The sequence below is a fragment of the Sciurus carolinensis genome, unplaced genomic scaffold (genome assembly GCF_902686445.1).
Source record: "Sciurus carolinensis unplaced genomic scaffold, mSciCar1.2, whole genome shotgun sequence".
In the NCBI taxonomy this organism is placed as follows: domain Eukaryota; kingdom Metazoa; phylum Chordata; class Mammalia; order Rodentia; family Sciuridae; genus Sciurus; species Sciurus carolinensis.
This window is the reverse complement of record NW_025920227.1, coordinates 81,871-106,334: the sequence shown is the minus strand read 5'-3', so window position 1 is coordinate 106,334 and position 24,464 is coordinate 81,871. Positions and strand designations below refer to the sequence as shown.

At 34.7% G+C, this 24,464-nt stretch overlaps 1 pseudogene; it reads left to right on the top strand.

The window, feature by feature from the left end:
- Positions 1–22,650: 22,650 nt before the first annotated feature.
- On the top strand, positions 22,651–23,426 carry LOC124975223 (YTH domain-containing family protein 1-like; annotated as a pseudogene).
- The last annotated feature ends 1,038 nt before the right edge of the window (positions 23,427–24,464 follow it).

Here is a 24,464-nt window from a genome sequence, read left to right as displayed (position 1 = left end):
GAAGACAAACAGGACAGAAAATACAGAAACCAACCTACATGTATGCAGTTAACTCATTCTAGAAAAAGGTGCCACAAACACATGACTGTTCAGCACGTGGTGCTGGGTAAACTGGAAATACATGTAGAGTAAAATTTATCCCCTATCCTTCAGACTGCACAAAACTCAACTCACTTTAGGTCAAGGACCTAGACATTAGAAGAGATTGTTTACTGAGAAGAAAAACATTGAGGACAAATTGTCCACCATTTTAGCATAGAAACTGACATCCTCAACAAGATTTCTAAAGCACAAAAGATAAAATAAAGAATAAATGCATGACAAACAAATATTTCTCACAGAAAAGAAAATGAGCATGTGAACAGAATGCCTACAGAATGGGAGAAATCTTTGCCACCTGCACTTCAGGTAAATATTAAACTCTAGGATATATAAAGAACTCAAAAAACTTAACACACACACACACACACACACACACACACACACACACAATAACCCAACCATTAAAAATTTAGCAGGCACTTCACAGAAGAAATACAAATTGTCAAAAAATATATGAAAAAATGTTCAATATCTCTAGCATTTAAAGAAATGCAAATCAAAACTACAATGAGATTACCTCCCACTCCAGTGAGAATGGCAAATATCAAGAATACAAGTAATAATGTTGATGAGAATGTGGGGGATAATGTTCACTCATACATTGCTGGTGGTACTGCAAATTGGTGCAACCACTATGGAAAGCAGCATGAAGATTCCTCAAAAAACTTGGAATAGAGCGACCATTTGACCTGGTTATCCCACTCCTTAGTATATATACAAAGGATTTATAATTAGTATACTAGAGTAATGCAGCCACATCAGTTTGAAGAGCATAGCTCACTTTGAAGAGCATAGCTATGGAACCACACTATGTGCCCCTTGACAGATAAATGGATAAAAAAATGTGGTATATGTAAACAATAAAATATTACTCTACCATAAAGAAGAACAAAATCATGGCATTTGCCAATAAATGGGTGGAACTAGAGACTATTATGCTATGTGAAATATGCCAGTCTCAAAAAACCAAAGGTCAAATATTCTCTCTGATATGTGATTGCTAACACATAATAAGTGGTGGGAAGGGAACAACAAGTTTATTGTATTAGACAAAGGGGAATGAAGGTAAGGAAGTGGCATGGGAATAGGACATTCAAATGAATTGGACATAACTTTCCTATGTTCATCAATGAATACATGACCAGTGAACTTCCACATCATGTTCAACCACAAGAATGGGATCCTAATTAGAATTAGATATATTCCATGCATCTGTAATATCTCAAAATATAGTGTACACACACACACACACACACACACACACACACACATATATCCCACATTTTCTTTATCCATTCATCTGTTGAAGGGCATCTAGGTTGGTTCCATAGTTTGGCTATTGTGAATTGAGCTGTTATAAACATTAATATGGATGTGTCACTGCAGTATGTTGATTTTAAGTCTTTTGGGTATAAATCAATGAGTGGGATAATTGGTTCAATTCCAAGTTTTCTGAAGATTCTCCATACTACTTTCCATATTGGTTGCACCAATTTGCATTTCCACCAGCAATAAATGAGTATACCTTTTCCCCCCACATCCTCACCAACATTTATTGTTGCTTGTATTATTGATAATTCCCATTCTGATTGGAGTGAGATGAAATCTTAGTTTTTTGATATGCATTTCTCTAATTGCTAGAGATGTTGAACATTTTTCATGTAATTGTTGATCAATTGTATATCGTTTTCTGTGAAATGTCTGTTCAGTTCCTTAGCCCATTAATTGATTGGGTTATTCATTTTTGTGTGTGTGTTAAGTTTTTTGAGTTCTTTATATATTCTGGAAATTGATGCTTTATCTGAGATGCATGTGGTAAAGATTTTCTTCCAATCTGTAATCTCTCTCTTCACATTATTGGATTTTGTCTTGTGCTGAAAAGAAGCTCTTTAGTTTAAGTCCATCCCATCTATTGATTCCTGATTTAACTTCTTGCACTTTATGGGTCTTGGTAAAGAACTCAGGTCCTAGGCTGACATGATGAAAATTTGGGCCTAATTTTTCTTCTAGAAGTCACAGGGTCTCTGTTCTAGTGACTAAGTTTTGACCCACAGTGAGTTGAATTTCATGCAGGGTTAGAGATAAGGGTTTAATTTCATTTTGTTATATGTGGTTTTTCCATTTTCCCAGCACTATTTGTTGAATAAGCTATCTTTTCTCCAGTGAATATTTTTGGCACCTATGTCTCATATGAGATACCTGTATTTATGTGGGTTTGTCTCTGTGTCTTCTTTTCTGTACCATTGCTCTACATGTCTGTTTTGTTGCCAATACCATGCTATTTTTATTATAGCTCTGTAGTATAATTTGAGGTCTGGTATTGAGATGCCATCTGCCTCACTTTTCTTGCTAAGGATTGCTTTGGTTACACTGAGTCTCTTATTTTTCCAAATGAATTTCATATTCCTTATACTAGATCTATGAAGAATGTCTTTGGGACCTTAATAGGAATTGCACTAAATCTGTATAATGCTATTGGTGGCATCTTCAGGGGCAGCATCTGTGGTGGAGTCTGTGGTGGCTGTGTGAGCAGCTGCAGCACTCAGGAAAAATACCTCTGGGCATGGCTTTTGGGGGCTATGCCATGTGGACTATGCCAAGATCACACCTGGCAGCCAGCCAGAAGTTGTTTTGGTCACATTGGCAGTGAGGAGGTTAATTAACATAAGCACACTCAGGTGATTTGTCATTGGCCGTATTCAATTAAGTCCATGCATACAATGCATGCACATGTGTTCTCCAGTGCTCCTGATCGTGCCTGCTCAATTTTGACCTTTACCATGATTGGGCAGCTGGCTCCTCACCTGATCTTCCCATAATTGGTGTCAGCCTTACCCTTCACCTCCTGGAGGGGATATAAGCCAGCTCTCCTCGAGCGCCGTGGTTCCGGTTCCCCGGTTTCCTGAATCTACAATAAATCATTCTGAATTCAAGAGCCTCACTATTCATTTGTCTCCTGCGCCAAACTGACTCTGCTGGATGGTGTCACATGGCCATAGAAAATATTTAAAAAGTGACTAGTAGCATATGTTGCTAGTCAGCAAGTCATGGCTAGGTTAAATAGCCTGTACCAAAAAATATAAATTTTTCATATGACTCTATAGAGTAATATCTTACATATTACTGTGTGTGTGTGTGTGTGTGTGTGTGTGTGTGTGTGTGTAATTCACTGCATAAACATATTTAAGTACAAATTCACATGATTATCTCAACAGAAGCAGAAAAGTCTTCTGACATCATCCAGCAAACATTCATCATTAAAACTCTAGAGAAACTAGTGATAGAAGGAAATTTCTTCAACATTATAAAAGCCAAATATGAGAAACCCAAAGCTAACATTATAGTGAAGGGAGGAAAATTAAATCACTTTCTGTAAAACAACAAGAAGAAAGCAAGGATATAAACTCTCACCATTCCTATTCAACTTGAAATTCAAGCCAGAGCAATCAGGAAAGAGAAGAAATCTAATGGCATGCACATAGGAAAAAAAAATTTACTTGTCTCTGATGATGACATGAACCTTAACTTAGAAGATTTAAAATGCTACGTTAGCAAATTTATAGAGGTTATAAACCAATTTACTAAAGGAGCTGGATATAAGAACAACATACATAAATCAAAAGCATTCCTGTATTGCAAGAGTAAACCTGCCACAAAAGAAATTGGGAAAAAAATATCTCAATCATAGTTCCCTAAAAAATTCTTGGGAAAAAAATCTAACCTATGAGGTGAAAGATATCAACAATGAAAACTAGAGAACACTGAATTTAAAAAAATGAAAGCAGAACTTAGGAGGTGGAAATACTTCCCATATCCTTGAATAAGCAGGATTAATATTATCAGAATTGCTATACTACATAGAGCAGTAAATAGACAATACAATCCCAATCAAAATATCAATGGCATTCTTTATAAGGTACACTGACAAAAAAGCAGTTCTAAAATTCATTTGTACAATTAAGAGAAATAGAATATCCAAAGTACACTGAATGAAAAAATGGATGCTGAAAGCGTCACAATACCAGATAAACAATTATGTTATAGAGCTATTATATACAAACTGTATTACCAAAACAGACTTTAAGACCAATGGAATAGAAAATACAGAAAAATCCACATAGGTACATGAAATGATATGTGACAAAGGTGCCAAAAACATATGTTAGAGGAAAGAGAAACTTTAACAAATGATGATATGAAAATTAGATATCCATATTTAGAAAAAATAAAACTTGATCCCTATCTCTCACACTGCACCAAAGTCAGCTCCAGTGGATCAAAGACTTAGGAATTAAACCAGAAATTCTAGAAGTGCTTAAAGAAAATGTAGGTCCAACACTCCAACATATTGACAAAAGAATCAACTGCCTTAAATAAGACTTCTAAAGCATAAGAAATAAAAGCAATATCAATAAGTGGGATAAAATCAAATTTCAAAACTTCTGCCCAACAAAGGAAACAAGGATGTGAATAGAGAGTCTACCAATGTGATAAAATCTTTTTCACCTGCTCCTAATGATATGAATTAATATACAGAATATAAAACAAATAAAAAAACATGTACCACCACAATTACTAAATGGGCACAGAATCTAAACAGACATTGCTTAAAATAAGAAACACAAATGACCAACATATATATGAAAATATGTTCAACATGCCTAGAAATCAGTGAAATGCAAGTCAAAACTACATGAAGGAGAGTCTATTTTTATTGTGTCCTTGCTCTTTTCCTATACCTCAATAACATCATTACATTTAAAAAGAACTAAATAGAGATTTTTATCTCACTTCACACATAATAGCAATTTTCAAGATTAATGTGGGATATCCACCTATCAGAGAGAACATTTGGGGGGAGATTATACATACAAGACCAGTGTAACCCCACATTATGTATAGCACAAGAATGGGAAGTTATACTTCATATGTGTATAATATGTAAAATATACCCTACTCTCAAGTATATCTAAAAAGAATTTTTAAGAAGATCAAAAGGAATAATGTGAGGGAAAATGTACACTTACACAGTGTTGGTAGGATAGCAAATTCTGGAAAACCCTATGGATATCCCTTTCAAAAGTTGGAATGGAACCACCATATGACCCAGTTGTCCCATTCCCTGATATATATCCAAATATCTAAAATCAGCATACTGTACAGGAACAGCCACCTCAGTGTTTGTAGCAACACAATTCACAATAACCAAATTATAGAACCAACCCACATTCCCGAAAACAGACTAATGGATAAAGAAAATATGGTGTACATTCAAAATGACATTTTACTTAGTTATACAGAAGAATGAAATGATAGCATTTGGTGGAAAACTGATGAAATTGGAGAACTTGATTCTATGTAAAATAAGCCAGATTCAGAAAGTCAAAAGACAAATATTTCCCATCATGTGTGAATGCTAGATGAAATAATGGAAAAAGGGGTATTTTGTCAAAAATAAAAGAGCCATCTGTGGAGTAGAGGAAGGGGTTATAGCAAAGGAGGGAGGACAAAAGTGGGATAAATAGGAGAATAAAGCAAACCAAACTCTCTTATGCACATATATGAATAAAGCATAGTGAATTTCAATTTTATGTATACCTATAATCACTAATTTACACATCAATAAATAAATAGAAGCTGAGTCAATAGAAGCCAAACTCATCATTCATCTTTCTCTCTTCCTTTTATTTTTTTTTCTTTATTTTGTCCTCCCCCTCAGAAATAACACATATTTTGCCTCTGCATCATCCCTATTCAACTTTTTAAATTGCAAACCTTTTTCTACCCACTCATCTCTTTTTTGTCCCTCTTATTTAACTGTATGTTTAACTTCTCTTGGTATTGGTTAGTTTATAAAATGTCAGACTGCACCACTAATGTTATAGCAAAAATTAATACACAGCAAGTCAAAGATAATACATACTGTTTGATTTTATGACAGAAATGATTCATGATTATCAATGGTCTTTACTGATAGAAAATGCTATCCTACCATTTCTGTTTATTGTATCAACCAACAAATTAGATGTCACAATAGGAAATAAGTATGTGATTTAATTCCATATGTCATTCACATAAGTTTTAGTTGTTATTTAGCTCCCCCAATCTGTGAGGCACCCCAAGTCTACAGGATTCCTCAAATCTTATAGAGTAGAAGCCCTCCTTCTTCTGATCCATTTGAACAGATGGGTAGACACATAAACAATATGTGAAAGCAATGGAAGAAAACATCCAAAACAACACAGTATTATTTAGCAATAGACTCCACTGACACTGCAGTGCAGAAAATGTCAGGTGAGAAATTTAAAAAGTACACAGATAAGATGATCTAAGAAGTAAAATACAATGGAAGGAGTAAAATCACAGAGAAAATACAAGAAGTGAAAGATCACTTCGTTACGGAATCAGAGAGTTTGAAGAAAAATTAACTGGCAATTCTTTTTTTTTTAATGTGGTGTTCCAGATCAAACCCAGTGCCTCATGCATGCTATGCAAGTGCTCTACAACTGAGTCACAACCCCAGCCCAAATTGGTAATTCTTGAAATGGAAGAATCAATAAAACAAATTTAAAATTCAATGGAAAGCATTACCAATAGACGAGATCATTTGAAAGATTTTCAGGCAACAAAAGCAATATACATAATCTTAAAACTTAACTTGATCATGGATAAAAGATGTTAAGAGACCATGAACAGAATTTTCAAGAAATATGGAATGATATTACAAGATCAAATTTAGGATTTACAGGGGTTCTGAGGTACAAATTAAAGAAATACACAATATTTTCAATAAAATAAAAATAGAAAAATTCCTAAATCTTAAAAATGAAATGGAAAATCAAATACAGGAGTCATACAGGACTCCAAATATATAAAATTACAACAAACACATTCCAAGGGATATATATTAGTCAGGGTTCTCGAGAGGAACAGAGTCAACAGGAAGTATGATTATCAAAGAGGATTTATTAGATTGACTTACATGACCAGAAGTTGGGCAGTCCACAATGGCTATCTGCAGCAAGAGAGATGGAAGAACCAGAAGCTACACAGTCCAAGACACAGAAACCCCAGAATAAGAAGGATCAACAGTGCTACCCTAGTTCAAGAACAAGGCTTCTGGAAACTTTGTGGAGAATCACTGGCAGAGTCTATTTTGGAAGAGTGAAGAAGTGAGAGTCTGATATACTCAGACAATCAAAGCACTGATCAAAAACCCCTTCAAGAAGAGCTAAGCTTCCATCTGCATCTGCTATCTTATTCTTACAGCTTTTATTCCATCCTATTGGGCAGTGCCACCCACACTTATGGAGGATCTCCACTTGAGTTTGCTATCCCACGTTCCAATCATTCCTAGACACATCCTGGTTGACACACACAGAGGCCTCTTAATCATCAGCATCTCTTAATCCAGTCAAGTTGATAATTCAAATTAAGCATTACAGGACATTATTATAAAAATGCCTAACTTACAGAAAAAGGATGGAATTTGAAGAGGAGCTAGAGAGAAAAGACTGGTCACATTTAGAAATTAACCATTGTAGATTTCAGCTGATTTTCCAACCCAAATGCTAAAAACTAGGAGGACTTGAAATATTTTGCACAGAATTCTAAAGGACAATGTTTACCATCCATGAATACTATAACCAGGAAAATTAAGGTTCATATTTGAGGATAAAATAAAAACCTTCCATGATAAACAAAAGAATTCACAGCTTGAAAGTTGGAACTACAAACATATTCAATAAAATGTTTCCATGAAGAAGACATGGAGAAAACATGAAAACCATCAGAGGATGAAATTATACTAGGAGAATCAAAGGAAAATCAAATTCAACTTTAAAACTAGAAATAAATCAAAATGACAGGAAATAAAATAATACTTCTGAGCTTTAATGGGCTCAATTCATCAATCAAAAGACATAGGTTGTATTAAAAAACTAGACTCAACAATATGCTGTTTCCAAGAGACTCAGCTCATAGGCAAAGACATACACAGACTGAAGATAAATAGGTGACAAGAAACTTATCACTCACATGGATCAATAAGCAAGCAGGTGTTTCTAGTCTCATATCTGATAAAGTGGGATTCAAGCTAAAGTTAATTAAAAGAGACAAAGAAGGTCATTTCATAATGCTTAAGAGAGTTATGAAATAATAAGAATTAACAGTTTTAACTATTTATGTCCCCAAAATGGAGCATCTACAGATATAAACAAACCCTTCTCAATATCTAGAATTAAAAAGACCACAATAAAATAATAGTGATTTTAATAATAATCTCTCATCATTAGAGAGAAATGCAGGAAAAGCATTTGACAAAATACATAATGCATAATACATTTGTGATCAAAACACTAGAAAAAAATCTCTCATCATTAGAGAGATTATACAAACAAAACTAAATAATGTACAGAACTAAAAAAGTATAATTTAGACTATATATTATACTTACAATAACATATGTATAACATTTCATCCATCAGTTACTGAACACAATTTCTTCTCAGCAGTACCTGTAAAATTTTCTAAAATAGACTATATTTTAGGACACAAAGAAACTTTAGGCAATTTCAAAAAATAAATAATACCTTGCATTCTATCAGATCATAATGGTGAAATAATTTGAAATAAGGACTAAGATAAATAAAACTTACCCAAATACCTGGAATTTGAAAAATTCACTAGTGAATGATGAATTGAGAGCAGAAGAAATTAGGGGTGATATAAAAGTTACATAGAAGCAAAAGAGAATAATGATGTAAAACACCAGAATCTCCAGGACTCTAAGAAGGTGATTTTAAGAAGAAAGTTAATAACATTGAACTTTCAATACATCAAAAAAAAACTTCATACATCAAAAAAAAACTGAAAGACACCAAATAGTCTTACATTTCATCTTATGACCCCAATACAAAAACAACAAATCAACACAGAAATCAGTATAACACAGGAAATAGTTAAAATCAGAGCCAAAATCAATAAAATTGATTTTAAACAATTCTTTAAAAATATCAATGAATCAAAAAGTTGGTTCTCTGAAAAAATAAGTAAAATTGATTAACACTTAACCAAGCTAACCAAGAGACAGAAAAATTAATTTATTAAAATCTGTGATGAAAATGGAAATATTACTACAGGTACTACTGAAATACAGAGGATAATCAAAAGTATTTTGAGAATTTATATTCCAATGAGATAGAAAATCTTGAAGATGTTGAAAGACATATGACATACCACTAATTGAACCAGGATTATACAAAAAATGTGAACATATCAATTTCAAGTAATGAAATCGAAGATGCCATCAAAAGGCTACCAACTAAGAAAACCCTAGGACCAGATGGATTCTCAGGTGAGTCAACACCAGATTTTTAAAAATTCATACCAAACCTTCTTAAATTATTCTACAAAAAATAATAGAAGGAAACTCCTTGAAACACACTGTATGTAGTTTATATCACCCTGATAAGAAAATAAGACAAAGACATATTAAGGAAAGAAAACTTTATATCAATATTCTTATGATAAAGGATTCTCAGTAAAATACTGGCAAATTACAAAAAAAAAAAAAATTAAAAATGTATGCACCATGATCAAATGGAGTTCCTCCCAGGGCTGAAAGGTTCTTTTAACATAGGGAAATCAATAAACATAATCCATCACATCAATAACCTTAAAGATGGGAATCACATGATTACCTCAATAGCTGCAGGAAAAGCATTTGGCAAAATACATAATGCATAATACATTTGTGATCAAAACACTAGAAAAAGTAGGGATAGAAGGAACATAACTCAATATTGTAAAAGCTGTATACACCAACCCTACAGAGAATAACTGAAACAATTCCCTCTAAAAAGAGGAACAAGAAGGAAAGCCCACTTTTACACTCTATTCATCATAGTCCTAGAATACCTACTCAAAAAAATTAGGCAAAAGAAAGAAATTGAAGAAACACAGTTAGGAAAAGAAGTGCTAAACCTATCCCTGTTTGCTAGCAGTATGATCCTATATTTACAAGACTCCAAAAATTCACCAGAAACATTGTAGAACTCATAAATTAAATCAGAAAATTAGCAGGATTCAAAATTTACACTCATAGACCAATTGTACACCTACACTCCAAGAAAAATCAGCTGAAAGATAAATTAAGAAAACTAACCCATTCACAATAACCCCTCAAATATTAAAAAAAATACAATACTTGGGAATTGATCTATCAAAAGAAGTGAAAGACCTCTATAGCGAAAAAAAAAAAAAACACTAAATGAAGAAATTGAGGAAGGCCTCAGAAGATGGAAGAATGGAAGAATCTCTCATGTTATTGGATAGGCAGAATTATTATTGCCATGATTGCCACAGTACCAAAAACACTAAACAGACACAGTAAAAATTCCATCAAAATTCCAATGAACTTCTTCATGGAAATAAAAAAAGTGGACATAAAATTCAATCATAAAAATAAGAAGCCCAGAATAGCAAAAGCAATCCTTAGCAGGAAAAGTAAAGGATGAGGTATCATGATACAGACTTTATACTCTAGAGCTATAGTAACACAACAGCATGGTATTGGCACCAAAAGAGGCAAGACCACCAATGGAGTAGAATAGAAGGCACAGAGACAAACCCACATGAATATAGTTATCTGAAACTAAACAAAGGCACCAAAAACATGCATTGGAGAAAAGATAGCCTCTTCATCAAATGGTGCTAGAAAAATTGGAAATCCATATGTAATATGTTGAAAGTTAACCTTATCTCTCATCCTACACAAAACTTAACTCAATGTGGATCAAGGACATAGTATAGGATCAGCAATGCTGCACACACTGGAAAAAATTGTTAGACCAACAATTCAACATATTTGTATAGAAACTGACTCCTCAAAAAGATACTTAAAACACAGAAATTGCAATCAAAAGACAAAGGCTGGGGATATAGTTCACTAGATAGAGTGCTTGCTTAGTAAGCACAAGGTCCTGGATTCAATCCCCAGTACTGCCAAAAAAATGACAATAAATGCGATTGCATCAAACTGAAAAACTTCTTCATAGCAAAAGACACAATCAAGAGCATGGAGAGAAAACCTATACATTGGAGGAAAAATACTTTGCAATCTGCTCCTTAGATAGGGTGTTACTTTCCAGGACAAACATAAATTCAAAGCTTAATGTAAAAAAAAATCAATAAATGGGCAAAAGAATTGAAGAGACACTTTATAGAAGAGGAAATATAAATGGGGAACAAATATGTGAGAAAATGTTCAACCTCTCTTGCTATTAGAATAATGCAAATTAAAACTACACTGAGATTTTGCATCACTTAGAATAGCAATTTTCAAGAATACAAGTAACAATAAAGTTCATGAGCCTGTGAGCACATGGGGAACAAGATTCACTCATACATTGCTGGTGGAACTACAAATTGTTGCAACCACCCTGAAAAGCAGTATGGATATCCTCAAAAACTAGGAATGGAGCTACCATTTGACCAAGTTATCCCCTTCTCGGTACACAAAGTAGTTAAAATCAGCAAACTATAATGATGTGCCCACATCAATTTTTAAAGCAGCTCACTTTGCAATAGCTAAGCTATGGGACCAACTGGGTTACCCTTCAACAGATGAATGAATAAAGAAAATGTGGTATATATACACCCTGGAATATTACTTGGGCATAAAAAAGAATGACATAAAAAAGAATGGCTTTATGGCATTTGACACTGAATAGACAGATCTGTAGACTATCATGCTAAGTGAAATAAGCCAATTCCAAAAGCCAAAGTTTGAATGCTTTCTGATATGTGGAGGTTAATCACGTTAAGGAGGGCATAAGGGGAATAATGGAATTTCAGTAGATTAGACAATGTGAAATGGGTGGAAGGGAGGGGGATAGGAAAAGGAAAGAGAGTGAAGAGAGTGGAATAAAACTGACATAATTTTCATATATATATGAAAACAACACACTGAACCCCATCACCAGGTACATCCACATAGTGAGGTCCTAATTAGAAAAGGATATATTCCATGCTTGTAAAATTATATCAAAATGGATTTTATTGTCATAGCCAAAAAGAACCAATATATAAATGAATATAAAAATAAATAAATAACAAATGACAAATATCAGTAAATAGAAGAAAGACCAATAGAATAGAGAAAAGGCAACAGGGGAACAAGGAGGAAATCTAATGGGGTAAATGTGGGGCTTGAACTGGAGCAAATTATATTATATTGATAAACATGAAATTCAATTTGGATGTGGATGAGAGAAGAAAGACAGGAGGAAATTAAAGAATGGAAAGAATGGGAGAGCTTAAAGGAATCTGGGGTTCTACAAAAAAGAACTTACTGAGAAAACGTCCCTAGTTTTCATTGAATTTTACCATAAAGAGTGACTGGAGAAAGAGGAGAGAGGGCAGTTACAAAACTTTTCCCAATAAAATTAAAAGACTGTATCAATGGGGAGAATATATTAGTAAATTTCACACCAATATTACGATTATTTCAGAAAAAAAGATGTTTGATATGAAAATACAGACACGAATACAACAATTATGTGTGCATTGTGGGAGGTTTTATTTAAAGGGAGATTTTTGAATACTAATACTTAAAATCATGAAAAATCTTAATGAAAATCAGTGTCAATAATTTGACAGTTTTCTCCCTTTGAATATATATGTAAAATTTTACCATAAAGTAAGATCACTGTACAGTGAATTTAAATATAGTATGAGCTACTTTTTCATTAATACTACATGAATTATTTTGCACACGATGAAGAATTTCTGAATTTTATGTGGCATTCAGATATCAAACATTGTTATATGTAAGAGTCACCTCTCAAGTTTTATATATTCTCTTTAGTTTTTAGTACTCAGGCCCCAGTTTGCTCATTTGCAAAAGGCAATGCCATTCTTCACAGGTTCCCACAGTTGGTTCAGACTGACAAAGACAAATGTAGAAATTCAGCTGTCACACTAATTCTTCTGCCTTTTTTGGTTTCTTATACAATCTTTTAATCTTTGCACTCAAAGATTAAAAGTCAAGCATGGGTGATGGTAAATCACAGAGGCCTTACATTGAACATCAGTGTTAATACTCTAGAAACTACATTACAGGGTGAGTAAGATAGAGTGATTTCACACAATTTATATCATATTAAGGGGCTAAGGAAAGTCTCCTGTAGAAATCATGTTAATTCTCATAGTAATCAGCATCAGTGTCCAGGCAGGCCATCACAGTCTTCTGACACTCATCACTGACATCCTCCTTTGTCCAATGGGACCACGTGAGGAAACACACAGTGGAGTGTATTAGAGAACCAGGAAAGCCCTGAAGCACCTACAGCATTGTCTTTGCCTTTGACCTGCTCCAGGCAAGATATAAAAGGGGAAAAAAGCTGAAGCAAGAAGGAACAATATTGCTACTGTATTGCTAATTGCTGCTGGTATAGAGAAGCCACATCTTTTACTGATTTGTAAAAATTCCACTAAAGCTCTATGCTTTTCTTAAAAACACTTACTGGAAAATGTGAAAGAAAAATGCTTCATCTGCCTGGAAGTTTGGATGTTTGCCTTTGTACAAAATTTATGCTCATGAAATGAACATTTTTGCTGAAAGAAGGTTCTATTAAAGAGGAAAAGTAAACTCACTGCTTGGTTTCTGGGACACAGCCAGGAGGCTTGGTCCTGCTGCTGCATCTTTTGGGATTCTTCTTTCATAAGGAAAGCTCTAGGAGGTTGGAAGTGGTGGCACAGTCCTTTGATTCCTCAGTCAGGAGTGCATGTCTTAAAGATGCTCATCTATATTTCATAGGGATATTCATTATGTACAAAGAGAAAAATATAAATGTAGACTTCAGGCTGCAAATTTCCACAACCACTTTTGCTACAAACTGAAATGGACTACAGTTTATTCCTGGGATTTTTTGCTGTAAAGAATTTTTTGATGTCTGAATTAACCCCTGGTTTACCCTTACAGTTGGAGACAACTAAATATAATGCAGTAGCCCTTTCTAAAAATTTTTATGGGAAGGGGGCAAAGTATAGAAGATAAAGAAACCTTTAAAGCATTTTTTGGAATGATTTTGCAGATAAATTTGCATAATAGTTGACTCTAGTATTCATCTAAAAATATTTAAAGGTGTTCAATTTTACACAATGTCAACAATATTCATTTAACTTTGGGAAATCCTTGTTCTCTTTTGGCCTCAACTCCATGATTTAAAGAATTTACCCTACCTACACAAAGGAATTTTAAGGATCAAATACATAAAATTTAGTGGCAAATATTGTTTACACATTTGGAAGAAAGCACTATATATGTGCAGCATCACTCTTACTATCATCCAGTTTGTCCATCTGAAAGAGATATTATATGGTTTTACTAATTATATAATAAGAGTGACTCAAGAGCACTTAGACTTGTATGCTTGATGTATGCCTCCCTCCCAGAGGCTTATGTCCACAGGCAATAATCAGAAGGAAGAATGAATAGAATTAGAAACACAGGAACAGATGCAAAGATGAATTTACTAACTAGAAATACTAAGATCTAGAGATCTGCCACAGTGTGACTTTCGCTCTCCTGTTCTCCAAGTAAATGCATCCTTCTCATATAGTCCTCATGTATTTTAATCCTGGCAAATTTTTAGGTATACAGATTGAGTCACCTTGTATTCTTAACTCTGAGTGTCACTTCATAAACCTTTAATCTTCCTTACCACATGGTGCAGGCATGTAAAACAAAGTGCTCTAAATATTTACACATTACAGTGATTTTTAGGGCTGAAAACAAAAATGGCTTCTATAACAGCAATACACAAAATTTATTTATCAAGGAAGCTAAGACGTGTTCCAGGGTATTCAATAAAAGCTTGTAATGAAGTATGAAACTGCTGTAATTAGTTGCAATCTACCTACTTTTAATTTACTAAAATAATTATTTTACATTCATACTTTATTTTGATGTTTTAGTAGTGAATTTATTTTTAATTTTAAGTATATCTTTCATTGTTAATTATTTATTTTTAATAAACAAGATCAAGAGAATAACATAAAATTCCATCAAATTTGTATTATGTATTTGTATTATGTATGTATGATAACACTCTATATTCTAAGCCTTAGCATTGGAATGCATGGCAATACTTCAGAGGAACATTTGGTTTTATATTACACAGATCACTATAAACATTGTGGATAATTCAAGGGTGACATTGCCTGCAAGGAGATGATTACATGGGATGATGCTTATGATATTCTTCACACAATGTCCAGCAGATAGTAAGCATTTTAAATTGCTAACACATTGTAATCATTACTTTTGTCATCAGTTCAAGAGCTCTAAAAGACACTGTCACTTATTGTAATTGAAATATTTCTGTTCAGTACATGGAACAAAATTATTTGTCAGAAAACTTGTTATGTGTGTATAAGCAATATTAATCTCACATATTCATATGTGAACACAGCATAATTCGTTAGGTTTCATTGCCTAGTACTTCCTCGCATCCCCCCCCCATGTCCTGTTCTTCTCTATCCCTTTTCTTTACTTTATTGATCTCCCTAGTATTTTCATGAGAGTCACCACCATTTTTTCTTTCCTGTCCAACATCAGTAGATGAGAGAAAGCATTTAACCCCTGACTTTCTGAGTCAGGCTTATTTAACTTAGTATGATGTTCTCCAATTCCAGTCATTTACAAACAAAAAATCAAATTCCATGCTTCCTTTTGACTGCATAAAACTCCATTGTGCATATATACATATATATACCTCACATTCTTTATCCATTTATCTATTGGCAGGCACATTGATGGTTCTATAACTTGGTTATTCTGAATTGTACTGCTACAATAATTGGCATGCTTGAAGATACTGATGTTTGATGGCATAGAATAATTGACCAAAGATATCATAAAATAGTAATTGGTAGGACAACAATTCATATTTTGGTTGTTGTATGTCTTCGGATTAGTCATCACCCAAATAATGCTAATTGTGTTCAAACACTTTCATAGTACACTAGAATTCTGTTGCATCCTGGGATCCACTAGGAGGAAGAAATGGAAGAAATTATACAGGTTTTCTCTATATTTTCTACCACAGTTTCAACCACCAGATTATACTTATAAAGTTTTTGGTAAAGATTTATTTAAAAGATATGTTCAAAGCATCTTAGCATACCATACAAAATGCTTCTTAAAGATTGCAACTTCATGAAATCCAATTATTAACCCAATGATATTTTAACATGTTCTGATCTTTTAGCAGGCCTTCCAATGAAGGAATAACAACCCAAGACAACACTGACCTATGTATGAGAATCTCTTCACCTGGGGACATTAGAACAACCCCTTTCCCAGCATCTTCACAGAAGTCTGTCTATTTATTACAAAACCCAATTTACTTCTTCAAGATACCGGCACATTCTCTCTCTTGTGATATGGCACTACATATTCTCCCTAGGGAGAACTTACATGTTGAAAAGGAAAATCAGTGTGCTGTGTCATAAAATGTCCCTAAGTTCAATCCCCAGTATCCCACAAAAAAGTGTGGGGGAGCAAGGAGTTGGTGAACTAGGCTTAAAGTATTATCCTTTGTTAGTAAATCAAAAGTACAGCTGATAGATCGTAAAAATATGTTCCTTATATAAAATGTGAAGACAAAAGTAGTACTCCTAAACAATCCAGGGCCAAATATAAATTGCATTTATTCATAGTTTAGCATACTTTACTCATATTATCCAGATCAATTTTATTACAGTGCAAACAACATATAAAACTTCTAAAATATTTTGTAAGATCATCATACATGAGTTGAAGTACTTTTGTTTAATCACAATCACTACTTCTGACATACTGAATTATTTTCAGCTATACTGTATATGATTTGGTTGTGGATTTTACCTCTAAAATTGGCTTAGCCAAATTAATAAAGAAAAACACTAATGTATTAAAATAACAATGATGAAATAAAACAATATGATTCTTGGGGCCTTTTAAAATCTTCATTTCATTCCACTTATATTCAAGTATTACATGTATGGCATTAATTAAATTCCAAATATGAGAGTTTACATTAAATATATGCAAACTTATGTAAAGCAAATAAATATCATGTGCCCTATAATGCACTTTCACCCAAATAGCATTTAATTACATGGATTTTTTGTTTCCTTTTATTACAAAAGTGGTTTGATTTTGTCATTTGAAATAAAATACTGTGACCTTCTACAGATGAGGGAATGAGTCATTTTGTTTGCACTACTTCAGTTATTGAATGAAATATGTGAGAATCCCTCTGTTTAGCTAACATTCACTTATATTAAGATGATAAGCTTGACATTGGCCTAGCACATGAGCTAGTGTACTAATGAGTGTCAATTCCAATCATATTCAGATACACAGAAGGCATACAGTTCTCAAGAACTCCATTAATAAGAAGAGGGAGAAAGTAACACCAATGACAGAAGCAGTAAAATTTGCCCTTTGTGTTCTAATTTCAATAGACCTTTTTGCTCTGTGGATATCCATTTGAGCTTAGATGAAATGGGTGCTATGAAAGCCTAGGCTTCTATCAATATATAATTGGCTAGCTCTGCTAGAATAAACTGTTCATATTCTGGAAAAATATTCAGTATGATGACAGTCTATTCTGTATTCTGAAAAATAAATATTTTCATAAATTTGGGAAAAAAACTGTTTTTACACAGGTCCATGAGGATGATTTGAATATTTGTCATTTTTCATACTTATATTTTATTCTATTAAACAAACATAAATATGCAATTAAATATAAAATACATATGAAATTTATATTAGAAGTATTTTGGAGAATCATCAGTTAGAATAATTAGCTTTGGTTTGTATTAATTTTATCTTCATCGTTCCCTGATTCATAACACTGACCAATTGATAATAGAGATTAATAGAGATTAGATATAAAATGCTTCTAGGAATATGGTATAAAAAATACTGAAATGGATAACAGATATTTTAATTAATCATTCTCTTTGATATTATGTGCTGGAGCATTTTAAAAATTTTTGTTGCAAAGTTAATTCCTCTGTTCTCTGAAATACACATTTTTCTACTAAGTCTTCAATGACTGGTGCAAATGGAATATGTGGTTTTATTTTTTTTTCAGAAAAATTTGGGATAATTCAATGAGGCTTATGATGAGAAAAAGGACAATCTTCTTGGTTGAACTTCCCTTTTTGCATACAACACAGCAGACTGGTGCAACATATCTAGCAACAAACTATCCTAAGTATTTTTCCCCCTCACAGAGGAAGTCCAAGGAAAGACACAAAGACATCTGTGAGATTCATAATCTGGTAACATCCAATCATTTTTATATGTATTTATTCAAACATGGGAGGCAATGTTTGATGTACTTAGGATGAATAAGTGTATAAAACAAAGTCTCTTTAATCTGAGTACATCATGTTCCATTGGTACTGAGACAAAGTTTGCATCAAGATATTTAATGTTTCTCCCTGTATACCCCACAGAAGAGCTGTCACATATTTCAGCCATTCTAGGTGATATCAAGGTCTTGGGCAACTGAATAGGACCCCATATCTGATGTAAATTAAGTAACATTTTCACAGTATATTATCCTTTCATGGACACCCTGTTTCACTCAGAACACTTGCAGAGTTGGTGTAGCAAAACATGACTACAAAATGACCAAAAGGTTTTGCTGTTTGGTACTTGGTCATAAAAAGCTCGAAGTAAACAAATTTGTGCCAAGTCTTAGTGAGTTGGTTTTGGCCAATTCACCCACCCCCATTCTCTCTTTCTCAGCTCTGTCTCTCTGTTGCTTTTCACATGATGTTAAAAGTCAAACTTACAGTCTTATGTCCATGTTAGAAAATTGGAAACAGAGAGAATGCTATTTATTGTCTGAACACCATACCCATCTTTGGTTATAGTCTTGAAAGTTTATGTTTAAAACATGGAGAAAGGCAAAAATCTGCAAATGGGTGATTTTAACTTCCTAGGACACCAAATCAGTAACCTATATTTGCCTTATAGAAGGTAACATACAACCTGTTACTTATGTCATGTGGACATTGCTAAGAGAAGCTGTTTTAGCTAATTAATATAGTTAGCTGATTATGTGGGCATCTGTACCCTACTTATGAGCTTCCCCAGGGCAGGCACAGACCTCCAGTTTTTTGTACACATCATCTTTCAGGTATGGCTTCAGCCACAGATAAAGCCATAACTGAACTGTTACTATGTGTCATATGATCAAATATAAATGGGAAGAAGGCCAATAAACTAATTGAGATTCTTAGAAAAAAATTTAAGAACTTCTTTGTACTCTTGTCAATTTATTCCCATATTTTAAAAGTATTAGTAGAAAGGAAGATAGAGTGCTCAAAGTACTCCTGTATTTTATTAAATCTTTTGGTAGAAATCTACCTACATACTTTTGATTCAGATATGTTTGATCACAGTGTTACCTTTTCTTGAGTTTTCATGATTCTGAAGTAAATCTAGTTGCAGCAACTATTCAAACAGTTAAGATTCAGAAGGGGAAATCTCTGTTAATTAAAAAGTGGGTAGCAAGTGAGATTGATGGCACATGCCTAGGTAGGCAAACTGCAAGTTTGAGGTCAGCCTAAGCATCTTAGTAAGAACCTGACTCAAAATAAAAAATAAAAATAAAAAGAACTACATGTAGTTCAGCAGTGAGGTGACCCTGGTTCCATCCCCAGTACAAAACATCATGGAATAGTGACAACTACTATGTTTTTAAATCTCAGTGGAAATCATACTAATGAGTTTACTTGAAAAAAAAAATGTAATTAATTCTCCAACCTTCATTTAACAGTAAATACTCATTACATCTCATTGAACTCTCCCATATTCCCAAGAAAAAAATTAGAAAATATAACAATCGTTCTAACCAAGAATAATATGGGAGCTGCTTCTGAATTACATTTACTAACTTTCAGTAATTAACTGAAATATTTCTACTTTTCAAAACCAAAGCCCAGGTCATCAAAATTCTACAATTCATTTACACATTCTTGAAATGATAAACTCAAATAAATGGAAAAGGATTAATGGTGGCCAGGAGTGGTGGAGAGGGCAGCAGCAGAACATGGGTGTGGTTATCAGAGGTCAACATGAGGGGTCCTTGTGACAGAAATGGTCTATACCTGAGCTATATCATCTTTAATGTCAAGATGTGGGCACCTCTACATAAAGTGGGCAGAAGATGTCTCTCTCTTTTAACACAACTACATGAACATCTACAGTTGTCTCAGAATAAAATTACCTTAATTGAACAAATAAAATTGTAAATGGTGGAACCACACTGAAATGAGATCCAAGTGACAATCATCCTAAAATTATCCAAATTTTCCTTAGAAGTCTGGTAAAGTAAGCATGAAAAATTAAAAAGGAAAGTCTAAACAATAATCACAAATGGTACCTTTTAGATGGTTTATGAAAATGTCTTCCAGAAAGGAAATTGGTTGTACATCCATATAATTCTCAGTAAGTATTTTCTTTAATTATACTTTCAATACTACTTCACGGAGCACAATATTCACAAGCAAAATACATGCTAATTTATTTTCTATATATTAATGAAGTTGAAACCATGTCTTCCTTCAGAAGTTTAGGAGGAAAAAATTATACTTGAAAATATTTAAGCCTTAATATTTAAATGGAGCTTGTAATGATATAAGAAAATATGGACAAAGAGTTCCCTTAACTCTCATGAATCCAAGAATAACTGAAATAGTCAGTCCAAATATTCCATTATACAAAATGATAATTCTTTTGTCACAGAATAAATCATTAAGCAAAAAGCACAGATAAGTGAAATAAATTTTTACAAGTAATGGAACAGTTAACCAGAAATACAGCAATTTGTTTTCATTGTAGTTAAACACCAAGGACAGCATTTATGAAAGCCTTAGGGAGATGACTCAGAAAACATGAGATAAGCATTGTTTGAAAAGTTATGTTTTCAAGCTAACTGACCATAATTTGAGTTCAGATCTTCAAAATGTTATCAAATTGAAATCACTGGCACAACTAAAAGACCTTCACCAGACACAGGACACAGTGCTGGCAACTTCCATCAAACCCAGAGTACACAGTTTCCTAGTGTGGCAGTATTTCAGGATAGAAGTAGTGAATAGTATAGTTAATTTTTCTAAAGCAGCTAGCAGCAAAACAAGTGCACTACTATGTTTTAAAGACCCCCATCAAAGAGGGGTCTTCTGTGAAAGATGCAACTAGCAGGCTTGATAAAGGTTTAGTTGGGAATTCAGATTTAGGTGGGAAAGCTCTTATACAAGAGATTGCATCTCCATTTAGAAAAGGTCATTTGAAATCAGCATTCTCCTTCCCTATTTTAGAGATCACTACTGTTTTCTAAATAGTCAACAGAGGGAGAAACAGCTGAGTGGCAAAGCTGTGGACACTGAAAGTTTTGCTTCAAGGATTGCACAGCACCCACTTGGGGTGGGGAACCAGGCCTTGGGGCACATGGAGGACTGGGCCCAGGGCAGAGGACTGAAAGGGTGGGTTGGGTGAGTGGCACTTGACATTTGAAGTCCACCGCAGATGTCACACATCCTTAGTTAACAAGACTGTGGTGCTGAGACTCAGACACTAATCAACCCACCTTTAATCAGAGTAAAGGGAATGGTCTCTGACATTCTTTGTCTGTCACCAGTATGGAACACTGAAGAACAAAGGCACAAGATAGTAAAGTACAAAATGGTTCTTTGCATCAGAAGGATACAGTTCATGACAATGACTTTGTGGTCCTACCTTTGTGGGTCAGTCCAATATGAGTAAGAGTTACACCCTGATGAGCGATCCCTACCTGCCCATGAGACTTCTTACTCCTTCAATGAGGCATGGTCTCCGCAGGGGACACTCCAATTCCATACCTCACCACTTCTGTCAGCTCAGTAACTGAGAGCATCATTTCACACAAGATGATGTTCAGGGGCAGCAGGGAGGTCTGGAGAACAGCATGGCTCAGCATAGGTTTAGTTTCTTCCCTAAAAACCCTGCATTCTCAGTGTAGGGGGAGTGGCTCTCCGGGGCGGTAGACCCAGAGTTGGGCAAAAGCAAGCTCCTGGGGTGGTACCATTGTTGATGGATTTTCACAGCGACACCCTTAACAAGGCACCTGGGATAAACAGCCTGGAGCAGGGAATAGTTGACCTGAAGATCCTGGATGAATGTCACCACCTCTGCATTCAAGGTGGTAGGCTCTGTTGTACACAGCGTGGCACTGAGTAGATGTCCTTTCCAGCAATGGTGGGATGAATGTAAACATGCCAGTTTTAAAACCAACCTGTGGGATGCCACTGCCAGCAAACCTGAAAAACCACAACCTGAAACAAAAACAAAGAGCAGGCCTGTAGTTGTGGACACATGACCTTCAAATTTATAAAACATAACATGAACATTGGCACCTGGCATGAGGTGCCTGTGCTGGGGCCCCAGTTCCCCAGCAGGCACCACCCCACCCCCAGTCTGCCCCACAGTTCCCTCAGATGGCACAGCCTCTCCCAGTTCAGCCTCTCCCATTGGCCCAGCCACAATGTCAGAGCCCTCAGCAGCCACTCCAAACCCATAGGGTCACCTCTCATAACAGAATTGCTGCATTTGGGCAGAGTAGAGGGGCTGGCAGTGACAGCAACTCTCCTGGAAGTACCCATTCTAATTCTGCCCCCAGCCTTGACTCCCACCATGATCTTGAGAAACTGAAACTGAAAACCACCAGAGCTACAAACCTAAAGAGTTTGACTAGACCATAAAAGCTGACATGTGGTCATCATAAAGAGCTATTCTGAGGATGACATCCACGGCTTCATCAAGCAGCACCGGATATGGCAGTAAGGGCGTGGATAGTGCCTTCCATGCTGTGAGCAGCTGAGGAACTGTCTACCTGCTCTTCAGCATAAACAGGAGTGGGAATATCTGTGGGATTGCCTGGATGAAGTCTCCTGTGGAGTGCTGTGGTCTGGTCTCAAGACAAGTGGAAGGGCAAGCTTGATGTGAAGTGGATTTTTGTCAAGGATGTGCCCAGTAACCAGCTCTGACACATCAGACTAGAAAACAATGACAACTGGTCACAAACTCCTGAGACACACAGGTGCCCCTAGAAAAAGCCAAACAAGTGCTGAGAATTGTCACTTCCTACAAGCACACCATCTCCATCCTCAGCTTTTCCCACTATGAGAAGCAGTAGGAGGAGTTGGAGGAGGTGGTGCTCAACGAACTGCAAAATCAAAACAAACAAGGACAAGCCAGTTTCTTATGTAGTTAGCAGTTACTCTGAAAACAGAGTTTAAAACTGTATGCTAGGTGCTATCTTCAGTTCAGCACCAGTGTGTGGTCCTGTGTGGGCTGCATTATGGAATCTTTACCTTCTTTGTATTTCATTTTTGCCAGATGGAGCTACGTTCATTGGTATTTTTCTATGTATTATAATATTGTAGAACTCACCAATAACAAAGTATTTTTTGTCACCTTCAGTCAGACTGACCTAATGCAAAATATAAATATCCAGAATGATAGTAGAGTGAAACAGACATTATTACATCATGTACATGAATGAGTGTGAATGACTGCATGACTCATGTGATCCTGCAATATATATAATCAGAGAAATGAGAACTTACACTTTATCTATGTATGATCTATCAAAGTGTATAAATGAATTCTACTAATTGTACAACTCATTAAAACAAATAAAATTTTAAAAAATTTTAAAAAACAACTAAAACCTAATACATCCAAAGACTTTTTATTTTGGCAGAAATTATGTTCTTATTATTAAAAGAATATAATTGATTCTTATCCAATCATTTACTATTTCCATAAGAGACTTTATTTCTCTCCTCTCTACTGCTTTTGTAGCAAACATAGGAATACATAGGTGATTCTGTCCTGTACAGGATGCTGTTAAAATCTCAAAGCACTGAAATTAAAGGTTGGTGATCACCCTCTTTGATTGGTTTACAATCTTTGCTGTCTGTGTTAACTGTGTAAAATGCTATTCTGTCCACTTAGATTTTCTACTGGATGGAGAGATAGGTCTTCATTTTTCTAATGTGCTGACCACCTTTGTGTCCTGGGGGGAGACATTCTTCTGGATGCCTTGCCCACAGTGAGTTGGCTGCTTTCCATGACTCTGGCTGTCTAGCCTGCTGGGAGGAATAGAAAGATGTTTTAAGTCTGGGTCAGTTTTCAGGTGTTCTTAGTTGTTGGCAGGTCATTTTTAATTTCCCTCTTTTCTTTCATTTGAGAATCCTGATATCATCTTAAGTTTTTGTACTAATAATACTGAGCTTCAAAGTACAAT